Here is a 5,834-nt window from a genome sequence, read left to right as displayed (position 1 = left end):
TTTTACGTTAACCTAATACCTTCCTCCCCCAAAACAAAAAAAAAATTATTCACATAGAATACATTTTTTTTCAAAATTAAATACTGAAAAAATGCTGAAATGAAAAGGAATTAACAAGGTTACGGAAATACAAAACCTGAAAAGAAGTAATAAATATAACAATACACATGCCAAAAAGAAAAAAAAAACACATAGCTTCACGAAGAAGACTTACCAAATCAGAAAATGGGAATCTAAAATTAAAGGCTAAACTATAACGAGTACAAAATAATAGAAAAAAAAAATTGATGGACATTACTAAGGTTGAACATACAAAAACAACGCAATTAACCAAACCTACATCTAAACTAAACTCTTAGATAAGGACTCACTCATACTCACACACATACGGGCCCTCAGATTTTACTATGGACAAATAGTTCTATACAAACCCAATGAAGACACGAGAAGGGCGAGCAAGGGACAAAAGCCAAAATTACATACGAGAAAGGGCATCAGGAATGCGGTTCTCCGATCCCTTAATATGTTTTATAACCAGAGTGAATTTCTGCAACTGCAAAGCCCATCTCAAAATTCTCTGATTGGACCCTTTTATCCTTTCTATGAACACTAGAGAATTGTGATCAGTCCAAATCTCTATCGGGAAGGAGAAATTGGTCACATAGGGTTTAAAATGTAACAAAGTACGAACCAAGGCCAAGGCCTCCTTCTCGATAGTTGAATACCGTTTCTCTGCTGCCAATAGTTTACGGCTAAAGTAAGACTCGGGAAGTACCTCCCCAGCCCCATTTTTCTGAAAGAGGACACCTCCAATGCCCACATCACTAGCATCCACCGCGATAATGAAAAGGTTTCTGAAAATCAGGGGACATTAATATTGGGTTTGATATCAGCACCAGCTTGAGTTTAATAAAAGACTCCTCACATTGAGGAGACCACGCAAATTTCTGTCCTTTCTCCAATAACTTAGTAAGCGGCTGAGCAATGTCCGAGAAGTTTCTCACAAACCTTCTATGATAACCCGTCATTCCAAGGACTCTCCGAACTTCCCTGACATTACTCGGCCTCTTTAAATTTAAAATGGCATCGAGATTAGCTTGTTTAGGGGCTACCTGACCCAAACCAACCTCATGACCCAAATAGCACACTTTGGCTTTACCAAATTCACACTTACCCAAGTTCACAACAAGACCAGCATCCCTCAAAGCTTCAAACACTTTTCTCAATCTTACTATATGAGTTTGCCAATCATTGCTGTGAACAACTAAATCATCAATATAAATCTCAGTGCCTTTCAACCCACAAATGACTCTGTTCATAAGCCTCTGAAAGGTACATGCAGCATTTTTCATCCCAAAGGGCATCACTTTACATTCGTAAAGCCCAAAGGGAGTTACAAATGCGGAAATTTCCCGGGCTCGATCAGACAGGGGCACTTGCCAATATCCTTTCAGCAAATCCAACTTGGTTATGAATTTTGCAGACCCTATCTGATCGAGACAGTCGTCAATGCGCGGCAAAGGAAAAGAGTCATTTTTGGTACTTGCATTAACTTTACGGTAATCCACACACATTCTGTACTTTCCATCAGACTTTTTAACTAAAACTATCGGAGAGCTCCAAGGACTTATCGAAGGTTGGATGAGGTCATGTTTCAGCATATACTTTATTTCCTCCTCGACTATGTCCCTTTTCACTGGATTTAGTCGATAAGGACTCTGCTTTACGGGAGAAGCACTGCCTACATCCACATCATGCTGAAGCAACCTTGTCCTACCTGGCGAACTACGAAATATTTCTGGAAAAGAACAGATTAAATTAATAATGTCCCTTTTCTGCGTAACTTCCAGATGGTCCAGCTCTCTTTTCAAAACTTCTAGATTTTGAATGTTATTAAAGAGAGCATCAGAAGATACCTGACCAACCAAGTCCTCAAAGTTATCCTCTGGAGACTCTACTTCTACACACACAGGTTCACACACTATAGCTAAAGGATCCCTACCACATGAAATATAAGATTTTAATCTATTAATATGAAAGACCCGGCACTTTCGTTTGGTCCCGGGGGCTTCAATTTCATAATTCACTTCAGACAATTTTCTCAAAACCTTCCAGGGCCCCTTATACCTTGGCTCAAGGAAATTGTCTGAGTCTGTACTCAACACCAATACCAACTCCCCAGGCTCAAACGATCGCACCTTGGTTTTCTTATCAAAATTTGATTTCACGATTACTTGGGAGGAAGCCAAATTTTCTCTTGCAAATTTCCACGCAATGGCTAACTTTTTCCGTAAATTCTCTACAAATTTCATCACATTAAGTTCCTCTTTCTGCCCAGATGATAACAATTCATGGAAAATCTCCAACGGACCACATACTTTGTGCCCATAGATCAGTCCAAAGGGAGCTACACCTGTAGGTGCATTTGGATGGTTCCTTATGGCAAAGAGAGCAAAGGGAAGTCCTTTTTCCCACTCCTCTCCTTGTTCATAGCAGTATTTTGCCAAAACTGATTTAAGTGTCTGGTGGAATCTTTCCACCACCCCCTGACTCTCTGGGTGGTAAGGTACGCTGGTAGTGCACTGAATGGCCAGTTCAGCACACTTACCCCTAAATACCTTACTCGTAAAATTCATCCCACAGTCGGTCTGAATTTTACGAGGAAGTCCGTATCGGGAGAAAAATTCAACGAGCTTCTCAAATACTGCATTGGAAGTTATCTTTTTCATTGGGAATGCTTCACGAAATCTAGAAGCTCGGTCCATGATGGTCAGGAGATGAGTAAACCCAGTCTTTGTTCTGGGCAAAGGCCCCACCACATCTATAACCAATTCCACAAAAGGTTCCCAAATTGCAGGAATGGGATTTAGAGGTGCTTTAGGGATCACTTGATTGGGCTTTCCCATCACCTGACAAACCTCGCAATTACTAACAAATTGTTTCACTGATGATTTCAATCCTGGCCACCAAAAACATTTTGCTAATCTTTTGAAAGTCTTAAATACTCCAAAGTGACCAGAAAAAGAATTATCATGTGACAACTTCAAAACAGACTCCCTAAATTGTGTGGGAACCACAATTTGTTCCACTCGAGAAGTTTTGTTCAGATCATGTGTAGATGGACGACTAATTTGATATAACAAACCTTTCATTACACAAAACCTCGGTTTAGTTAAATCGGCTGTGTCACCCAACTCAAAATCAATCTCTTGTTTCTGAGCCTCAATAAACGTTAAACGGTCCCAATCAAGTTGCAAGATATTACTAGTACTACTAGGACTACCCACTGGCCCGGGCCTTTGTAACTCTACTTCTAAACTACTTAAATCTAAGTCATCATCATTTATCAAATCAGCTGCCTTAGCGGAGGCCCGAGTCACCACCGTCACAGGACAAGCATTCACAGTCAAAATAGGGAATAATTCCAGACCCCTATGGTCTACCATGTCATTTCCTAAAATACCACCTATATTTGGAATAGGGAGATTCTCCACCACAGCCAACTCCGTTACCTCATTATACCCAGGGAAGGATAATTCCACTTCCACCAATGGAGCTGAAACCACAGTATTCGGGAAACCTCCCAGAATCACATAATTCCCTGAATATTCAACTAAACCATTTAAAGATTCCCTTAATACTAAAGACCGAGCTGACCCTGTGTCTCGCAAAAATTTTACCTTTAGAACTCCTGAATTCGTAACTAGTCTACCAGGCCATATATATTTATCATAGAGTCATGAAGGTCTATTACCAGTTGGTTTTACATTGCTGTCATCACTACTATTTACATTGCTACCTTCCGTTACCGGTGGATTCTCAATCTTGGGAGTAATAGAAACAGTCTTATTGGTAATTACAGATATAGGGTTGTCAATATTGTTATTTCTCTCCAGATACCTCCTCCTGGCATTACACTGAGCTTGATAATGTCCAGGCTTATTGCACCAAAAACAGGTCCCATTACCTTTGCTCACATTACCAGACACCATCCTGTTTTTGGAGAAGAATCTAGAGGGCTCTCCATTTGAAATATTTCCCTGAGTCTTCTCATTCTTATAATAGATTGGAACACCGGAATGCTTTACCCTGTTGTTAGCTACATTATTAAATTTATTATTACCATCATTTGGCTTGGCAGACTGGAAATCTATACCCTGAGACCCAAAATTGCCGGAGCCTGCTCGATGGGTTAAAATAAATTCATCGGCAATCTGAGCCGCTTTACTTAGACTGACTGCTTTCACCTCTTCCAAATATATCCTCAGTTCTTTGCTACAATACTTCTTAAATTCTTCCATCAACATTAATTCCCTCAAGGAGGAGAAAGAGACTACCTGATGACTCTTCAGCCAATTAGCAAATTGCTCCTCCTTGAGCCTAGCAAACTCAACATATGAAACAGAAGCATGCTTACTAAAATTTCTAAATTTTAGACGACAGGCCTAAGGGACAAGATCATAAGCCTTGAGGACCAACGCCTTTACTTTACCATAATCACGGGCTACGCCCTCCTCCAAAGAATTATAAACCCTGATTGCCTTGCCCACCAGCCTACACTGAATTAAGACTGTCCACATCTTGGCGGGCCAAGACAACCTGGTAGCTACCCGTTCAAATGCTTTAAAAAATTCTGGCACATCTTTTTCGTCAAATACAGGGACTAACTTCAAAGCTGCCCCTAAATTAAATTTATCGACATATGGACCACAAGGAGTACTTAATTTATTAGGAACATTTTGCAATTTAGCCAACTCGAAATTTACTTTAGCCATCTCTAGTTCATGTCTCCGCACCTTCTCGTTCTCCTCAAACTCAAGTTTCACTAACTCGATCCTCTTGCAAATTAATCTATATTCATAGTCCTCTTGGGACAACACAGGCTGCACTGGAACTACATTCTCCGGGACAGATTTTTCTACAACAAATGGGTTTGTAGACACGTTAGCTTTATCTTGCAATTGAGCTTTTCCTTCAAAGATAGTTCCAGTACGAGGGGGGTCCTTAAACAAAGAAAGGCCTGGATTCACACTCACATCATCAATCATACTATCCTCGCGCTCTGAACCAATATCATCAACACTGTCAAAATCCCTAGCTATATTCTCTCCTTCAGCCATACCCAGAGCTACCTTATTCTCTACAGCTAACAACAACTGGGCCTTAGTGTTCGCAGCCCTAAGTGGGACACCTAACCAGCGAGCACAACTCACCAAACACTCTTTACTCAATACCGGAAGATGCCTAAGGCAATCTGCTGACCCCAAAAACTCCGCTGGATCGAAAATATATTCTTTCATGATTCAAAAATTAGGGGGGAGTAAGGCAAAACACTAAACAATAACAAATATTGGTAAATCCACTGAGCACCGATCCGCCAACCAAACCACCAAGTACGCCCGAGTGCAATCCTGTCACGGTCGCCAACTGTTACAACCTACCAGGTTGTAATGCAGGTTCTTTTAAAATATTTAAATTCTCATGGATTGCAGTCGGTAAAAGTACGTCAGTGATAAGGAAAGACGGAAACAGAGACCCAAGAAAACTTAACAATATTTATTATAAACAAGAACAATAACTTAAATCAACCTTGTGAGATTAAATACACTTAATTATACACATATTCAAATAAACAAATAATGGTTCTCGGGAACTCACAAGAAAATAACATAAAGCTACTACACTAAGCCCTAAACATGAGAAAATTCCAAGAGAGAAAACACTTAATAATAACAAGTTGGATCCAAATACAGCTAGCCAAAATCAATAACCTAATAATAAAAAGAAAGAAGGAAGTAGGAGATGAAAACAACGAAAACCTTAATATTCCTATC

General features: G+C 39.9%; 1 pseudogene; it reads right to left on the bottom strand.

The window, feature by feature from the left end:
* Positions 1-5,834, bottom strand: part of LOC137626750 (neuropeptide CCHamide-1 receptor-like) — an 80,425-nt pseudogene that overhangs the window by 49,496 nt on the left and 25,095 nt on the right.

This window comes from Palaemon carinicauda, chromosome 34 (assembly GCF_036898095.1).
Source record: "Palaemon carinicauda isolate YSFRI2023 chromosome 34, ASM3689809v2, whole genome shotgun sequence".
Taxonomy (NCBI): Eukaryota; Metazoa; Arthropoda; class Malacostraca; order Decapoda; family Palaemonidae; genus Palaemon; species Palaemon carinicauda.
This window is presented reverse-complemented; position numbering and strand designations above follow the sequence as displayed.